The sequence below is a fragment of the Vicugna pacos genome, chromosome 31, assembly GCF_048564905.1.
Source record: "Vicugna pacos chromosome 31, VicPac4, whole genome shotgun sequence".
NCBI classification, from domain to species: domain Eukaryota; kingdom Metazoa; phylum Chordata; class Mammalia; order Artiodactyla; family Camelidae; genus Vicugna; species Vicugna pacos.
The window spans coordinates 18,046,562-18,066,804 of NC_133017.1; the positions used below are offsets into that span (position 1 = coordinate 18,046,562).

A 20,243-nucleotide genomic window follows, 5' to 3' on the forward strand; every position below is an offset into this window, starting at 1 on the left:
GTGTGTATATGCATGGCAGGGACACCGTGCTGTACACCAGAAATTGACACACTGTAACTGACTGTACTTCAATTTAAAAAGCAAACAACAAACAAACAAACAAACATTTGGACCAGATAATTCCTTCTCGTGCGGGGCTGCCCTGTGCATGCCGAATGTTTAGCAGCATCCCTGGCCTCCACCCACTAGATGTCAGCTGTACATCCTGCACATGGAATTTATAAAATCAGATTCACACCACTATATCCCCTACATCTCTTCTCTCTAAAATAAATTAATAAGTAAATTTTTTTAAAACCTTCCCTTAATTCCATCTCTCTCTCTACTGTCACTCGCATGCTTCTCCTGTTCCCAAACCAATTTCTTAGACATGGTCTATGCTCACTCCCTCAGTTTCCTCCCTCCCCCCTCACTCACCCCTCCACCCGCTCCAGTATAGCTTCTGTTCCCTCTTCTACAAGAGAAGCATTTCCTCAAGTCCGTAGTGACTTGTAGGCTGCTACATGCACTGGGCATTTTTCAGCTCTCATATTATTTGACCTTTAGCATTCGGCACTGCTTGTCTCTCTAGTTTTTAAAACACTCACTTTCCTTGCTTCCATGACAACTTACTCTCCTGGGCCTTTTTGCTAGCTCAACCTTCTCATGGCCTTTGTAGGCTCATCCTCTATTTGGCCGTTACATTCTCGCAATGCTCAAGGTTTAGCCCTATGTGTTCTCTTGTCACTCTGTCCCCTCTCTCTGCGTGTTCTCACCCACACCTGTGGCTTCCTGTGGCCATGCTTCTGTGTATGTATTTTTGACCAGTCCTACCTCTTATACATTGGGTCTTTATGTACAACTGCCTACTTGAAATCTCCGCATGGAATTCCCTAGGATATCTCAAACTTAATAAATCCCAGGTCAAATTCTTTTTTTTTTTTTTTGATGGTTAAAAAAATTTGGGTTTTATTGTTTTTGCTAAACAATACTAAAAAAAAATTTCATTTTGAAGGCAGGGCTTGAATTATTTAATTTTGATCCATTTATTTAATTAAAAAAAAGGAAGGGGAAAGAGATCATGGCCAAAATAATAGTAGTTAATCCCCACCCCACCCCCGAAGCTCTAGCCAGTCACATGAGCATCACCCACTCCCACACAGTGCCTGATATTCAGAGGGTGGCACACAATACCCCACTGGACTGCCTTGAAGGCACAGGGGTAACAGGTGCCAGTTTTAGCTCTCAGCAGGTTAGTCAAACCAGACAAACTGGTGGGCTAAAGTCCAGAAATTCTTCCCAGGTTTTCTGCCCATTGGCTGAGCACATACAAACTGTCGTAAGCTTATACAATTTCAAGGGGTGGGGAAGGGCATAAGAGCAGGAGGTTGGCAGGAGAAGAAAAACAATAGGTCATCCAAGCTTCCTCCTGGGCTAGTGGCTCTGGATACAGACTTAAGAGAGGTTGGGATAGGTGGACTCCAGATTTCTCATGAAAGAAAACCATCCCTCGAGGAGGAGCTGAGATGTGCCGTGCAAAATAGTTCTTCCTGCAGAGGGCACAGGAGAAAGGGCAGTTGATGCTCCTGTCTAGGAGACAGGAGAGTGATGAGGAGGTTCTTCTAGTACCATGAAGTAAGACAAAGGCAGAGGGAGAATCCTGAGGTTTTGGCCAAATGTGAGACGGTACACACACAGTTCAAGACTAAAAAGCCACCAGGAACCCTCAAAGCGAGATCCCATCCGCATACACTGGCTCTACATAGTGCTGCAGAGGATTCTCGCTGTGAACTAAGTCAGGTTAGTTGTCTGGCTATGGGTGGTGGGGAGGGCAATAAATTTTTATTTTCAGAGGAATGAGGTGGGAAGAGTGGCCATGATCTTGTAAAAAGAGACCTGCAAGAAGCAGAAAATATTTAGAGAACATTTTAATATATATTTTCATATATATATTTAAAGTTAAGAAAAATAAAACTAATTCAAGCCATGCCCTGTGCAAAAAAAAAAAAAAAATTTAAAGTGAGACCTCTGTCTGCTGCTCTAGTCTCAACTTAAGTATCACAGTCAGCTTGTTACTTTTATTTTGGAAGAGAAGATGTAAAAGTTTCTTTCAATCACTTAGAAGGCAAGTGTAGCCACTTATAAAAACAGAATGGCAGAGACAGACTGGGAAAGGAAAGTCAGAGGTAAAAGGGCAGAGCAGAAAAGGAATATTCAAAAATAAAATTAACAAGGTGACTGTTCCAGAAGGGAGCTGTGAAAAGGACATGGTGGACCAAAGTCTGTTAGTCAAGTAATGATTCAACTTTTAAATTATTCTCTTGTTCTTTTGTTGGGTGTTTTTTTTCGTTCAAGTCTAAGATTTGGAAATGCCGACCCTCTGTTAACAAGAGCCAACAGGAAATATAGGATCCCTTCCCTCCCCTGGCCTGCCTCCGCTGAAGCCACCACCATCGCCTCCTTGGCTGGATGCTGGAAGAGTCCTCCATATGTGTGGACTCAGGATGACAGGGTAGCCTCCTTCTGTGGTTGCTGGGCTTGTGAACGCTGCAGTATCTTTTGGCTTTCCACGTCTCTAAAATGTTTTTCAACTATTTTGCGTACATGGCTCAGTGCACTCCCCTCTTTGCCTTTACAGTTTTCCACTTGATATGGGGGTGTAATAACAACTTCTTCCATGACTACGATGTTTTTTTCTTGCCATTTACAGTCTTTAATGGTCTTGTGTATGGTCTGGAAGAGCTGCTGGCCCTCTAGGGAGACACCAGCGCTGATTGCATAGGCCTGGCTCAGCTTCTCCTCCTTCTCTGTCCGTGCTTTGCTGGCAAGCTTACTAACATTGAGTGAAGCTAGGGGAGGAGGGGTTTCTGTTCGGTCATTAATTATTTCCACTTCTGAAACATACTGTAAGTTTATGAGCAAGATGTCTGCGTGGTTGGGCTTTCCACTGGAAGAGGGACATTTTAAAGCCAGCATTTTGGACTGGTAGTCGAAGGCTACCACCTCGCCCTGCAGCCTCTGCTCCTGGCACGTCCAGCACGACACCTGGCTCCCAACGCTGAAGTACTCGCCCGGAGGAGCCGCCACCTTGGGAGAGCAGCCGCGGCCGAAAGCCGGGCCCCCAGTGCCCAGGTCAAATTCTTGATCTTCCATCCAGTCCAAACCTGTTTATCTTCCAGGGTCCCTGCATTGGTGAAGAGCACCGCCTCTCCAGTTCACCCCATACCTTACTCTCTGGCTTTGGGCCGTATTGGCCTTCCCTTCATTCTTCAAATGGACTACGCTCTCTTCCCCAAAGGAGCATGCTGTTTTCTCCATCTGGAATGCTCCCCTTGCCTCATTCTAAACTTAAACTAATCTTTCAGATCTCCACTCAGCATTACTCTGCAGAAAGTTTTTCCTGACATCTCAATATGCATTAGATGCTTCAGCATCTGCCCCCTTTACTTCGTGTAATTGCATGTCCATCCTTTAGTGTCTGACTTCTTCTCCAGACTATAAACTTCATGAAGACAGGGGCCTCGTTTGTTTCTAATCTCCATTTCACTCCAGGGTCTATATTTTTAGGATGAATAAATGAATGAATTAAAAAAAGAGAAAATTGTGGATTGGAAGAATCAATATTGTTAAATGGTCACATGGCCCAAGGCAATCTACAGATTTAATGCAATCCCTATTAAATAACCCAGGACATATTTCACAGAACTAGAACAAATCATAATAAAATTTATATGGAACCATCAAAGACCTAGAATTGCCAAAGCATTACTGAAGAGAAAGAAAGAGGCTGGAGGAATAACTCTCCCAGACTTCAGACAATACTATAGAGCTACAGTCATCAAGACAGCATGGTATTGGTACAAAAACAGACATATAGACCAATGGAACAGAATAGAGAGCCCAGAAATGAACCCACAAACTTTTGGTCAACTAATCTTCGACAAAGGAGGCAAAAATATACAATGGAATAAAGACAGTCTCTTCAGCAAATGGTGTTGGGAAAACTGGACAGAAGCATGTAAAGCAATGAAGCTAGAACACTGCCTTACACCATACACAAAAATAAGCTCAAAATGGATCAAAGACTTAAACATAAGACAAGATACAATAAACCTCCTAGAGGAAAACATAGGCAAAACATTATCTGACATACATCTCAAAAATGCTCTCCTAGGGCAGTTTACCCAAGCAATAGAAATAAAAGCAAGAATAAACAAATGGAACCTAATGAAACTTACAAGCTTCTGCACAGCAAAGGAAACCATAAGTAAAACAAAAAGACAACCTACGAAATGGGAGAAAATTTTTGCTAACAATGAAACCGACAAAGGCTTGATCTCCAGAATATATAAGCAGCTCATACAACTTAATAAGAAAAAAACAAACAACCCAATCCAAAACCGGGCAGAAGACCTAAACAAGCAATTCTCCAAGGAAGACATACAAATGATCAATAAGCACATGAAAAAATGCTCAATATCACTGATTATCAGAGAAATGGAAATCGAAACTACAATAAGGTATCACCTCACACCAGCCAGAATGGCCACCATTCAAAAGTCCACAAATGACAAATGCTGGAGAGGCTGTGGAGAAAAGGGAACCCTCCTGCACTGCTGGTGGGAATGCAGTTTGGGGCACCCACTGTGGAAAACAGTATGGAGTTTCTTCAAGAGACTAGGAATAGACTTACCATATGATCCAGCAGTCCCGCTCCTGGGCATATATCCAGAGGGAACTCTAATTCGAAAAGATACATGCACCCCAGTGTTCATAGAAGCACTATTTGCAATAGCCAAGACATGGATACAGCCTAAATGTCCATCAGCAGATGACTGGATAAAGAAGATGTGGTTTTTTTATACAATGGAATACTATTCAGCCATAAAAACCAACAACATAGAGCCATTTGCAGCAACATGGATGTTCCTGGAGAATGTCATTCCAAGTGAAGTAAGCCAGAAAGAGAAAGAAAAACACCATATGAGATCGCTCATGTGTGGAATCTAAAAAAGAAAAAGAAAGAGCATAAATACAAAACAGGAACAGACTCACAGACATAGAATACAAATTTGTGGTTGCCAAGTGGGTGAGGGGTGAGAAGGGACAGACTTGGATTTTAAAATGTAGAATAGATAAACAAGATTATACTGTATAACACAGAGAAATATATACAAGATCTTGAGGTAGCTCACAGTGAAAAGTAAATGTGACAATGAATATATGTATGTTCATGTATAACTGAAAAATTGTGCTCTAAACTGGAATTTGACACATTGTAAAATGACTATAACTCAATTTAAAAAAAATGTAAAAGTAAAAAAAGAGAAAATTGCTTTCTTCCACTGAGTTGTTTACTTTTTAAAAATTATTTATAGTGTGTTCACACACTGACTTTTTTATTTTTATGAAATCTAATGTGTCCATCTTTCCTACTTTAAGGCCATTTTTAGAATGGCTTTTACCACCCCAAGATTACATAAATATTCACCAAAATTTTCTTCCAGTATTTTTATGGTTTCATTTGTGAAATTTTATTCTTAAATCCATCTGGAATTTAATTCTGAAAGAAATGAAATAGTGCCAGCTATTTTGTTTAGAACCAGTTTCTCCTAAGTTGCAAACTTCAGCTATATCCAGCAGTGTGATGTCATTGAAGATATATAGGATTTGGAATCAGAAGTCCTGGACTTCATTTCAGCCCCACCACTTGCTCACTGTGCAAATTTTAGCAAGTCATTTAATCTCTCTGAGAGTGATCAGAAAGCTTTATGGAAAGAGGACTCAAGAGATGAGACAGTTCAGGAATCCTCATGAATGAAATAGCCACTAAAGAGGCAAGAGCGTGGCAGGACAGCCTAGTGGTTAAGAGTGTGGTCTTAAGTCAGACTGTCTGGGTGTTGATCACTACACCCCTCACTTTACCATCTGCAAAACGGGATAAAAACTGAAACCTTCTTTGTATGGTTTATTGAGGGGGCTACAGGAACTAATGATTGTAAGTCTCTTAGACTGATGTCTGGATCATGGTGGAGAGAAGTAATAAGCAACGGTCCTCCTAGAAAGAGATGCCACTGTTTCAGTGAGGATAATGGAGAAGACGTCTTTTCCTTTTATTTTATTTTTTATTTTCATTGAAGTATAGTTGATTAACAATTTGTGTTAGTGTCTGGCGTACAACACAGTGATTCAGCTGTACATATATATTCTTTTTCAGATTCTTTTTCATTATAGGTTATTGCAGGGCATTGAGTATAGTTTCCCATGCTATACAGTAGGTCCTTGCTGTTTATCTATTTTATATATAATAGTTTGTATCTGCTAATCCCAAACTCCCAACCAATTTACCCCTCTCTCTGCTTCCCCTTTGGTAACCATAGGTTTGTTTTCTATGTCTGTGAGTCTGTTTCTGTTCTGTAAAAAGTTCATTTGTAACATTTTTTTAGATTCCACATAAAAGTGATATCATATGATGTTTGTTTTTCCTCTAACTTAATTCGCTTAGCATGATAATCTCTAGATCCATCCATGTTGCTGCAAATGGCATTAGTTCATCCTTTTTTATGGCCGAGTAATATTCCACTGCATATATACGTACGTGTGTGTGTGTGTGTGTGTGTATATATAAAATCACATCACAGTTGTCCTTTTCATACTGTCTTCAAGAAACTAGGGAAGTATGCTGTCAAAGTGTACTCCACAATGAGCTAATAGGAATGTAAAAATAGGAAGTTAAAACATCAGTTTATTGGCGATACAGCCAAAGGATACTCTCTCCCAGGTCTAATTTCCCTTTCTTTTTGCAAACCTGCTGTCTGTGGTGTATTTTTAATGCAAGCGGAATAACCTCTAATGTTTTCCAGTTTGAAGGGAGTAAGCTTGTTAAATTCAGCCAATCATTACCTCAAAGTTTATTTTTAAAAAACCCAATTCCTTTGATATAGATGTATTTTAATAACATCACTGGACCTGAATCTTTTGAAAGAAACTGATAAACGTGTCACATAGTGTAAGTGAGCGAGTGAGTGGGGGAGAACTTACCTCCTATGCCCAACCATAATGGGTCTTTTCATTACCATTTTGATCCCCTTAAGTACAGAAGAAACCGAGGAGGTGGCATGTTTTCACTGCACAGTATCACAGCATAATAAACACTAAATCACCATTTTCACGTCTCCTTTCTGTTCTGAGTATTTCCTTGAGTTGCAGACCCTGATATGGGTTAGTCTCACATCAGAACAGTGGTGGCCAGGCCAAGATATGTGGTGTCCAGAAACTGATTTCAATGATGAATGGAATTGTGTGTCTCTTTCACTGAGTTCAAAATAAGGGATTTATTACTTGCAGAGAATTTTAACACTGTAAATCATTTGGAATCGCTTATCACGTTACAGTGTGTCACATAAGTAGATATCATCAATCACTCAGGATAAAATAAATCTGCTTTATTGGCTTTGTTTTGGAGTTTATTTTATTTTGTTTTGTTTTTGCTTTCATGCTGGAAAAAATGTTTTTATTTTCTGACATGTTCATTTTTATAGTAGAAACATCTTCAACTGACAAGTTCCCACAGAGAATTCAGGCACTCATTTGACATCAATGATTATAAATAGAGTTTAGTAATTTGAAGTTTATTCAACTACAAGGCAAGTTTATAAACAGAATTCCCATTAGCCATTTTCGTATAATGTATGGAATCAGGAAAGCAGGAATTATTGGAAACTTGAAAACAAAATGATTTTTTCCCATCTGTGTCTACCCACCTCCCCATCACTGGTTCAGTGGGAGTGGGGCTGGAGGTGGAGTGGGGAACAGTGGTGAGTCAGTGTATTCTCTACTACCTGGTTAAAAACAGCAACCTGGGCTCCCCGTCTCTGACGTTCTCAGGTTCCGTGATTAACCCTCCACGCCAATTGGTCTCCTGGGCCGTGCAGACCCAGCTCTCTGATCCTTTTCTTCTGGCCTCTGGATGCATAACTCAAGTCAACTCTTCAGTGGGAGCTGGTTATCTTAGATTCAGAGGCAGGAGTCAAATGCTCCATTTGCTCTCAGGTTCAAGCCAGATTCTCCAGTCCAGGGTTGGCAACAGCAAAATTAGTGCTTTGAAGCCCCCTCCCCAATTCTACCCTCTTTTACCATCTTCTGTTTCTTTTCTACATATTGGAATCCAGAGAGAGAAAGTCATGGTTAAGTGGGACTCGGGCTCTTGTGGCATAAGATGCTCAGAGGTCGCGCGATCCAGGGCACCAGGCAGAATCCTCATGATAATGTCATAAGCAGCAGTGAAATGTACGTTCACTGCATGAGCTGGAATTTCAGTTTTACACACACACACACACACACACACACACAGCACTCCTGGAATCCAATCAACATTTAGTTATTGTACCTTGAAAGTAATGATTGGGAACAGCAGAAAGCCAAGTGTCACTCTGTTTTAATTTCTACTTAAAATTGAGATAGGAATCAGACCCTGTGCAGGGAATGTTTATCCAAAACAGGAGGAACAAGAGCAAAACTCACTGCTGTGTTTCCACTGGGGGGAAAGAAATCAACAAAACCTTCCTTTTTTGTTTTTCTCATAATTGCTCGCTCTTGAGGTTTTCTCAGTTTTGTGAAAAGAAAAAAGTCCTCAGATGAGATGTTAGTGCTTTTTAATTTTAGATGTGAAAGTGGAAGACAGCTCCAGGCCATGCACAATTCCATTTCAGAATTTCACAGAGCTCTGCAGATGACTTGAGGCAGCTGTCCACCCATGGGTCAAGGACTGGTGTCTGGCCCAGTGTCCTGCCCTCTAAGCTGCCATGTGTCACAAACATGCTCAACAGACCTAGGTCAGCGCTGGCAGGATTTATGATTTTTATTATTTTTACTACTTACTTGAGGGCACTATTCGCTTCATTGAGAGCAGGAACTATTTACATTTCGCCAGTTCTGTTAGTTTCTTACAGCTGCCATGAGAAATTGCCACAAACCTGGTGGCTTAAAAAAACCAAAGTTTACCCTCTCACAGTTCTGGAGACCAGAAGCTCAAAATTCAAGGTGTCCACAGGGAGATGCTCCCTCCAAAGCCTCCAGGGAAGAACCCTTTCTCATCTCTTCCAACATCTAGTAGCCCCAGGCTTCCTTGGTTTGTGTCCCCATATTTCCCGTCTCTGCCTCTGTCTCCATGTGGTCTTCTCCTCTGTGTGTTCTTCCTTCCTCTTGTTCTATAAAGTCACTTGGCATTGGATTTAGGACCAGCCTTCATCCAGGATTAGCTCATCCTGTTGCCTTTGCTTACATCTACAAAACCCCTTTCCTCAATAAAGTCACTTACAGGTCTCATGTGGACATATCTTTTGATGGGGCACCATTTAATCCACTACATCAGGTATGCAAGAAGAGGATGTGGGAACCTAAGTTAGCTAACCCTGTATTTCTGAAGTATTTTTAATGTATTTTTTAACTGAAGTACAGTCAATTACAATGTGTCCATTTCTGATGTACAGCATTATGTCCCAGTCACACACATATATACATACATACATTCATTTTCATTAAAGTTTATTTTAAGATATTTAATATAATTCTCTGTGCTATACAGAAGAAATTTGTTTTTTTTAATCTATTTTTATATGTAGTGGTTAACCTTTGCAAATCTTAAACTCCCAAATTTATCCCTTCCCACCCCCTTTCCCCCAGTAACAATTTTGAGTCCCTTAAAAACTACACTGCCTTTTGAAGCTACCCAGCTGACTACATCCCAAATCTGGCTGTCGGCTAGGGGAGGGCATCTGTGCTCTGATTTAAGAAAGAGACATTTGAAAGAAGTCTTATAACGGCATTTTCTACATTTCTCCACCAAAACTTCACTGGGTGAGTATTTAGTAAATGTTTTGTGAAACTAAATCTATTAATACAACTAACAGAACTCCCTTCATTACCCTTCCCAGTCAAAATTACTGTCCTGTTTCAACCCAATGTCTCCTTTCCTATTGCTATTCCCAAGTGTTGACCAGAATACTAAGCTCCTGTTAAATTCATGACTCCCAACAGCTAACGGACATTAAACACTGATCAGCAATGCTACCTCATTTTCCTAATTAGTATGCTTTGCACCTTGTAGAACAACTAAATATTGCATACCTTCTCCTCTGTCATCACGAGTTTATCCCCCAACAGTCCTGGCTGAGAATCTTGCTTCTCAATGTATTGATAAAACTGAAGCAGTCTTCCGATCCACAAATGTATAATCAGCTGGCATCCATATTCATATCTCTGTCTCTCCTGTTACAGTTGGTCCTATCGGACACTACTCCATTTGGATAGAGTCTTGTAACCCTTCTGAAGGACTTCACTCCTGCAATTAGCCCTTCCTTCCGTCATGAGCTCTCCCTCCGCGGATCAGTCCTGCCAGTAGCCAGGTATGGGCCAGTAGCTCCAATACCTTACGAATAAACGCTTCCTTGGCCCGAGAGTCTTCCTCGATTTGGTATCTTTTCCTCTACTCCCCTTTTCAGCGATTCTTTTTCATTTTTCAACCCATTTTCCTTCGGTTTCATTTCTCATTACTCTATGGACTCTACCCATGTTGTCAATCATTGATTATCGCTGTACCCTTAGTTTCTCTAAATTTATTTGAACAATTTCCCTGTTCTTTGCTGATATCTGCGTATTTTATTTTCTTTATCGTATCAAAAAGTGAGTTCCTTTTTTTTTGCTATATACAATTTATGCAGAAATAAAATCCTACAACCCATCTATCTCAGTTTTCCACTTGGGGTGCTAATTTTTTTTAATTTTGGAGGACTGCTAAATTATGTATATATCTGTTTTACCAATGGCATTTAAATACACTCTGTGGTATAAATTCTATACATCATACAAAATGATCATTGGGTTCTAAAATGTACCAGAATACTGAATAATTATCTTTGAAAATGGCAGGACCTTTGCTTCCAGTAGAGATGATTGAAGCATGACTTTTTGTGCAAATTAGATTGTTAAATTATTTCTTTGGCTCAAGAGGGTCTAAATATATCTATACGAGTACAAATTTGGATAACTCTTCTTAGTTTTCAAGGAAATTTCATATCCATTATTCTATCTGATCCTTACAATAGCCCTGCAAGATACTGGTATTTATCTAATTTTCATAAACAGGAAGAAAGAGGCCCCCAGAGTCTTCATGACTCACCAAACACCCTTCGGCTAGTTCTCAACCTAAACCCATGGCCATTACCCCAGTGGTTCCACCAAGAGTGACCATCAGAATCACCTGGGGAGCTTTGGAAAACCTTGACACTCAGGCTGTACCCCACACCAATTAAATCAGAATCTCAGGGAAGTGAGACTAAGGCATTAGTAATTTTGAAAACTCTGCAGGTAACTGTAGTGCGCAGCTAAGGCAGAGAACCAGGAGATAACCCTGCTCTTTCTGCTGTCTCTCCAACTCAACCTCTTCTGCTCTCCCCTTCAAAAAGGATTTGTACAGCCAGTTAAAGGGGAAGATGACCCTCTTGGGACCAAGTTGCTTGCAACACAAATATCAGCCTTTTAAAAGAAAAAAAGAATAAAGAAACAGTATCCCAGTCTCTTTAGATATATAATCTTCTCCCAAGCCTCTGATGGATGTTTCTACATCTGTATTGCTTGGAAGATAAAAGATGTCAAAAAGTACACTGCAACTGGTGTAAAATATCAAAACATTCAGACGCATCTCATAGGTTTCCACATATCACATGGATACTCACATTCAAATTGACATTTACATATCTTATGAGTATCATCATCTTTTTCTAAAAGAATTACAAATGTGCCTCTGATAATATGGCTTACCTGTTTCTTTTTAACAGCTTGGGATGACATTAGAATAGTTTGAGAAAGAATATAAATATCTTAACATGTCCTGGAAACATACCTGATGTATGTAAGGTCTGAGAACTGTTGGTTGTGAAATAATTTTTGCATTTCTCCACTTGGCTCCGAGGATGAACTGGAAAATGGTAATGATTCTGCTGTGACGATGAAATGGCTCAGCTCCTAAGCATGCACTGGGGAGAGGCAATGCTGGAGAAATGTAAACCGGGAGCACACTGCAGTTTTTCACTTATTAAGAGAGTGTTTTCCTTGAAAAGTCTGGCTACAAGTAAAAAGTAAATAAAAAATAAATATTCCCAGGGTACAAGTATATTCTAAGGCAGATAGCAATATTATTGAGAGAAGAAGAAAATAAAAATTGAATTAAAAATGATGATCCTTAAAATCCTTAAAATGGTGATCCTTAAAATGATTATGAGTTCTGAAGACTATAAGGTCACATTGCACATCATATTCTGAAAGCATTACCTCAGTTTGCTGTATGTAAAAATGGGGATAGAGTTGTTAAGTTCACATGAAGCCTGAAGAGTTTGCTTCTTAAATTTCTCAGCACATAAAGAGCAGAATAAAATCAATTTTTTGTTACTGAATGGGTTTCCATGACTGTATTGTAAGTGAAATACATTTAATTATGATTGCCTAGGGGATTGATTACAAGGCAGCTGTTGGAGGCTAGTGTTCTGACCATTTATTTGTCTCTAAATATTGTGCTGAAACGGCAGGCGACTCTTTCTGGAATGCCAGTTTCATCAGATGAATGCCCAGCTCAAGAACATGGCCTGTTATTATTAAATGAAGTCTAAATACTTTCACCCTGATTTCTAAGGCTCCATGTCTATCCATCTCGTTTCTTCCTGTTTCCCAGGACACGCTCTGTTTCAGACAGTCAGGCTGTTTTCTGCCATCCTTCCCACTTCCTCATGCGAATCCTCAGACCTGTGGCTTTGTTCCTGCTGCTTTCTCATCTGGATCTCCTTCTCTCACTTCCCTACTCAAGAATAGTCATCTTTCTTCAAGGTGCCGCTCAATGCACATTTACCTCTGTGAAACCCCTTCCCGCTGCTCTGGACCACCCTGATCTTGCCATTTTTCTAAGCCTCCGTTATACACTGGCAGCAGACTTTCCTGGTCCTTCTACATAAAGATGCCAAGAGGAATGCATACAGATGTCCAACGCTGAGACAGCAAAGCTTGCTCTCTACCACTCCCACACACACACTGAAGAAAGGCCCTGTGTGGCAGTGAGCAGGCGGCCGTCTGTAAGCCAGGAAGAGAGCCCTCACCAAGAGCTGAACCCTGCCATAGACTTCCCAGCCTCCGTAACTGTGAGAGGATAGATGTGTGTTAAGCCACCCATTGTAGAGTGTTTTGTTATGGCACTGAGCTGCCAAAGACTCTGCCCTCCCTCCTCAGTAACTGCCTCTTAATAAAACAGGAGTCAGACCATTAATTGCACGACCAGGCAGGTGTGTCCATCACTAAGAGGGGGGTGGGAAATAAACAGGGAAGTGGGTTAGATATATCTTTAGTCAGCCCACATTCTCAGATGTAGCCTTCACATGTGACTCACTCAACTGATTCAGTGGCTTAAACTTGACGTTCATAATAGCTATCACTACCACATCCTTTTCAACATTCCAGAAGAGATCCAAACTGTCTTTTCCTGTTGTCTTGTTCTTTGGGCACGATGACGGTGGGGGCAGGAACTATCAGGGAAAGACAAGCTGTTCTTTTCCCGTTCAGTCCGTCAGCCTCCCTGGGTAATCCAGCCAGTGTGGAAGCAACGAAGCACAGATTTCACTTGTAATGATACAGACCCAGGCATATTAACCCAATTATTTTATTAAATTACTTAACAGAAAATTTCTCTTATCTGGTGCTCTAATATTACCTTTTTATTCCTAAAACCAAAAAAGAAAACTGAAGACTCAATTCTTATTTTAGATGAATCCCTGCCGGCCAAAATATTGATATTTGAAGCCTGGGTTTGGGGGTTAGAAAATAGGGGAGATTACATTAGAATTCAATTCAATTCACCCACTGTTTATAAACTGTAAATGATATGCAAAGCATTGGTTATGCTGTAGAAAATACAAGAAAGCCTAAGGCTTGCTCTGCAGTCTAGTTAGAGATACATATAAGAACCAACAGAAAGCATTCACTTCTGGGTATTTACCCAAAGGAAATAAAAACACTAATTTGAGAAGATATATACACACCAATGTTCACGGCAGCATTATCTACAATAGCAAAGATATGGAAGCAACTTAAATATCTATCAATAGATGAATGGATAAAGAAAATGTAAGATAGATATATATATATACACACATAAATTTATATATATATAAATTATTCAGCCATAAAAAGAACGAAATCTTGCCATTTGCAACAACATAAATGGACCTAAAGGGTATTATGCCAAGTGAAATAAACCAGACAGAGAAAGACAAATACTGTATGATTTCACTTATGTGTGGAATCTAAAAAGCAAAACAAAGAAACAAACATAAAACAGAAACAGACTCATAGATACAGAGAACAAATGAGTGGTTGCCAGAGGGGAAGGGAGTTGGCGGCGGGGCACAAAATTGGTGTAGGGGATTAAGACGTACACACCTCCAGTTATAAAATAAACAGACCACAGAACATGACATACAGCATAAGGAATATGGTCAATAACACCGTAATAATTTTGTATGAAGACAGATGGTTATTAGATTTATTGTGGTGATCATTTGATGGTGTATTCAAATGTCAAATCAATGTATAGTACACCTGAAAATAACATCATGTAACATCATATTGTACATCAACTATATTTAAACAATAACAGAAAGATATTAACAATCACAGCCCTTCATGTGTAAAGCAGATGAGGACTGTGTAGGGGTAAGTGACAGTGCAATGTCTGCAATGTCTGTTTCTGTTCCCCTAAAATCTACATATTTTTCTAAATTGAAGTACGGTCAATTACAATGTGTCAGTCTCTGGTGTACAGCGCAATGTCTCAGTCATGCATATGCATATGTATATTCATCATCATATTTTTTCCCATTCCCTAAAATCTACATATTAAAGCCCTAATGCCGGATGTGATGATATTTGGAGGTGGGGCCTTTTCAACATAATTAGGGTTAGAATAGGTCGTGAGGGTGGGGCCAGCATGATCCTATTAATGCCCTTAGAAAAAGAGGAAGGAACATAAGATCTGTCTCTACCATTTAAAACAGCAAAAAGGCAGCCTGACAGCTGCCAACCAGGAAGAAGTTCCTCACTGGACACCGGATCTGCCGCTACCTTGATCTTGGACTTTCAAGCCCCCAGAGCTGTGAGAAATAAATCTGCTATTTAAGCCACCAGGTCTGTGGTAGTTTGTTAGCGCAGACAATGCCCAACACACAGTAAGTGCTAAATAAATACTGGCAGCTACTCTTATCCAGATTTCCAGCCCCTTAGAGAAAGTTTCCAGGATCCACCTACAGTCTCTTTTCTGAAGCCGCTTGATTTGTCTCAACCTCCTTTAATAGCTCCATTGCCTTGCATGTGATTTTACCTCTTCTCTGTCTGTCTGGGACTAATGCTCGATCTGGCAGCCCACCTGGTTCCTGATTCTTTGCCTCTGGCAGCATCCCCCCAACTCTGTGACCAGGGGCTGCAGACTAGCTCACTCTAGTCTCATTTTCCTCCCCAGGCTCCTGAAAGCTGACCTTTAGTCAGATCCAGCCTTCCAGGAGGCAGTTCAGGCAAAATATTTTATACAGACTGTGTTCCAATATTCATTTGATAGCAAAACATTAGAAAAATGTAAATATCCAACAATTTGGGAATGCATCAACAGATATTGGAGCATTTGTATGGTAGAATATTGTGAAACCTATAAAAAATATATTTTTAGAGTTTTGAACAGAATGAAAAAATGTTTTGCTACAGTCAGGGGAGATTAAGAGCAGATTTGGGGGGAGGTGTGGTCACAAAAACTTTTATGGAATTCTGGCTCCATTATTCATTAACTATGTGAGAAACAGCAGATTGTTTAACCTCAGTTTCTTCATCTGTTAAATGGGGATGTATCAGCTACTCTTGGGATCACTCTGATGATTAAGTTAGGTAACATATGTGAATCTTTAGTAATCAGGATATTTCAGTAAGAAACAACTCTTTTCTCGTGGCTTAAAACAGCAAAAATTTGTTTCTTGCTCATACTTGATGTGCATTAAGAGATGTGGGGGGGGCTGTGCCCCAGATCATCCCTAACCAGGCATTCAGGCTGACAGAGCCTCTGCTGTCTGGACCACCACCTGCCCCCATGGCAGAGGGAAGGAACTTAGCAAACCATGTAGCTGATCTAAAGTTGAAATGCCTCATGCCTACACCTAAGTTCAAGGGGCAGAGAGTTGCAATTTTACCCACATGGAAAAGGAGGAAAACTAGAAATACAGGTAAATAGCACAAAAGACTACCACAAATACCTATTTCAGTGCAGGCACCTAGAGGCTTTCAATAATAAATACTATGTATAAAACACTGCACATCCTTACATGTAAGTATTTTAAATGAGTAAAAATGAGAACAAAATACGTCACCATTTCAACAATGACTTTAGATGATCAGACCCTTTCTGCTTCTATACTTGTTCTGTAATTTGTAATTTTATGCAGTGTGTCTATGTGACTTTTTAAATGAAGATAAATGAAAAGGACTAATATTTGTTACTGCTTATGCTTAGTGATTTTCATCAAGATTTTTAAAGGTAAAATTGAATTTAAAAATCGTTCTTCCCTCTCTGTTAACCATAACTCTGGGAAGTCAGCAGTTTGGATGCTAAAGCAGTAACCAGGGGACTAGTAATCAGAAAAAAAAAAAGGATATACAAATTGAAGGCAGAAAAGCAAAGAAAGACATAAGCAGACTGTGTATAGCTAGCATTAAAGATTCTAATGTTCCATTGATAGCAAATGCCAGAACATGAGAGTAACAAGCTGCACTGTAAGTAGCCTTGTGATAAGATACCACTAATGAGCATCTTGTATAAGGAATAATCTCCTTTCAAATTGTTTGACCAAAGTTTGAAATCCTCCCAAAATCTCATCTTCCTTATATTCAATAAAATCAAAACATAGTCTTTGCTTAAAACATCCTTAAGAAACATATTAAAAATTATAGCTTTTGTAATGGAAAAAGGTAGCCAAATGTTTCCAAAAAAGTCCCCTAGGACTGAAGAAACTCTAAGCTTGTATCTAATAACATAGAAACTCCTTTAAATGATATTGCAGGTTTAATGTTCTCCATTAAATTTCTCCCCATTCAGCAAGGAAAACATTTTCCTTCTGTCTCCTTTTGCAGTTATCAGCCTTTGACCTTGCACCCCAGTCTGACTCCCTGGAGAATTGTGGCCACAGAGGATGGGGACAGGAGCTGGTTGCTTTGAGTCACAGCTGTCTCAGCCAAAGATGTCAGTTTTGTTCTGTTTTGTTTCTTGCTGAGGACAGGGTTATCGGAGCGGGGACTTTGAGTTACATGGTGCTTATAATCCAACCCAATGCAGCTTAATAATCCATCTTTGCTATTGAAGAGGATGCAGACTAACAGCTTATTTGCCACCAAAATTTTATTTTCTCCACCAAATTAATGTTATGGGAAGAAAAAGGGTAGAGGAGATTGCTTGTATTAAAGGAGAACTTTAAAGCATAACAGCCCTATGAAATGTGTGGACCCTACTTGGTTCAAACAAACCAAAGATAGAACTTTGACTAAAGGTTGAATATTAGGCAATGTCCGAGAATTGTTATTAATTTTACCAGTTGTGATGATGGTATTGTGGTTATGTAGGCAAACATTTTTATTATTTAGGTGTGAATGTCAAGACATCCGATTTTTTTTAAGTTAAGAAAAAAATAGATAAAGCAAAAGTAGCAAAATGTTAATAACTATTGAAGGTAAATAAGGCATATTTAGAGGATTGTTTTGGCATTTTTTCTACTTCTCACTGTGCTTAAGTTTTTTTAATTATTATAAAAATTTTAAGCTTTTCAGTAGTAGAAAAAGTACAAAGCATGAGAATACATTGATAATATCAGAGAATTTTAGAACCAGGAAAGACATTAAGGAACATTTAGTCCAACACCCTCACTTAGAGATATGGAAATTGCTGCCTCCAGTGATTGACAAGGTACCCAAGGCTACATAATTGGTTGGCGACAGAATCCAAAGAAGAAACCAGGTCTTCTCACTCCCAAGAGCCAGTTTACAGGTACATTCTGATCCCTAGATGCTGTCTTGCCGACACAGGACATGTAACTGAGCCAACACCATTGCCCCTCCAGAGCCACAAACGCCACCTCTCCTGGACCACCTGCTGTGGCCTCAGGCACAGTCACCACAGGTGTATCTGCTGGTACTGCTCGGTCACAGGAGCTTCAGTGAGGAACAGCATCCCTATGCCCCGTCCCAGCTCAGATGCTGTCCCTGCCAACAATTCAGCGACGAGAAATCAGCACCCCCGCCTCTTCCTTCCAACACTCAAACTCCTTCCACCTCTCATTGCTTAGATTCTACCAGAGTGAAGTGAAGTTTCATTGTCCTTTTTTAACAAAAATGCTTTTCCTCCAAAAATACTTTACTCCCAAGAGATACATTAATTTAGCTATACTTGCCTTTCTCTAATATAATGATTCTGCTTTTTCTTTTAATTTATGAATCTTTAAGATATGTTGGCTACGAATAGAAATGATATAAACTAAATGATCAATTAATATTAGACTTCGATAGCTCAAGCTGAATTTCCAGGATTCCAGAACTTACTAAAATAATAGTAAAACAGTGTATAAATTCCAAACAGAGGAAATAAATGGAATAATATGGTAAATCCAAAAGAAGCCAAAAATCAGAAGAAAAAGAAACATACAACCAGTAGGGCAAATGGAAAGTACACATTAAGATCTTCTGAAAGATTATCAACCTGTGTGACTAACCTGAAAAATAAAGAGATATCACTTCTCTTTTTTTACATTTTTTTTATTGAGTTATAGTCATTTGAGATATCACTTTGTAAAGGCAAAGAGTGCTGAGTCCAGCACAGCTCGGGACTGTGTCTGAGGACAGGCAACGCAAGACTTAAGAAACAAAAAGACAAAGTAAAGAGCGAAGAAGGGACCAGGGGACTCAAGATCTCGTGGATCTACAGCGCCAAAAGCCTGGTCGACGTCATATTTATTAGGAGTACGCAGTTCAGAAAAAAATGCAGTCGAAGAGGTGGGGCTTTAGATATTCCATGCAATAAGCACTAAATTCTGCTTGCTGATCAACTGATTAACTTCAGGTCTATCCAATCCAGGAACAATCACCCTCCTCGGGGTATGCAAAATTTCTAAGTCTATCCTGTTATTGCCTCCGGGACATCTCGAGGTAGCAAATATTTCCCCTGGGTTAAACCACATGCTTTCATGCCAGAACAAAGTTCTGTTAATGGACAATCTGGCTTTCCAGGACCGTCCATTGTTTTGCCCTAAGGAAATATCTCCCTCCCTCGTGCCCTTATGGTCAATCTCAGGATTGCCCCTCACAAACTTTCTTTAGCATAATACATGTTGTAGGTCATCTATTGTGAAAAACATTAAAACAAAGCAAGTATGTGCATTTTAAGCAAGTAAGTGTGAATATAGTATTTTAAGCTCATGGAAATTTAGATGTGGCACGTTTTCCAGCAGCTTGTTTCCCAGCGAAAGAGTTATGAAGTGATTTTCTCTAGTTTGCAAGCTGACTCTGGGGGTGTTTATCTTCTTTGGCTTGAGCTTCAGATCCTCTGTTGTTGGGTAACTGTGGTACATTTCAGGGAGCAGGGAGATTGAAAATCCCAGGAAAGGCATCTGTGGTTCTGACTGAACCATTCTATGGTTCTCCACAAAGATTTGTGCAAGGGGAGAACTCAGAAGAGAGTCCGCTTTCTTCCATGGCTTTTGGTGACCAACTCTTCCTTTTCCCGCACTCATCCAGAAGGTATGTAATAGACAAAGCTTGCCTTAAATTGACAGCCTGCCACAAAAATGAATTGGGACCAATTGACTTGAGTTGGACATAATCTAAAAGCAAAGGAAATTTTTTGCCTAATCCTTCTGAATTTCTTCCTCTTCAATGAATGTTCTCTTCCAGATGCTCCTGCATCTGGAGCAGTGGTCCGTTTGTCAGCCGCCATCACTGTGTCTCCCCACGGTACCAACTGGTTGTAGCACAGCATGGGATAAACTTTCTCACAAACTGGGACTGGAACCTATTTGCATTTCTTCCTACAATCATGAAGATTCCAAAATGTCTTAGATTAGTTTTGCTTTTGCCTTTGAAATGGAGTCCACTTACTTTTCCAGCTCACTTAGCTCCATGTGGTCTTCCTTGCAGTGGAAGAG

General features: G+C 39.9%; 1 pseudogene across 1 annotated transcript; it reads right to left on the reverse strand.

The window, feature by feature from the left end:
* Window positions 1-1,892: 1,892 nt before the first annotated feature.
* Window positions 1,893-3,132, reverse strand: LOC102532598 (protein LSM12 pseudogene; annotated as a pseudogene). The gene has a single exon (XR_012065907.1). The product of XR_012065907.1 is annotated as a protein LSM12 pseudogene (transcript).
* Between the last annotated feature and the right edge of the window lie 17,111 nt (window positions 3,133-20,243).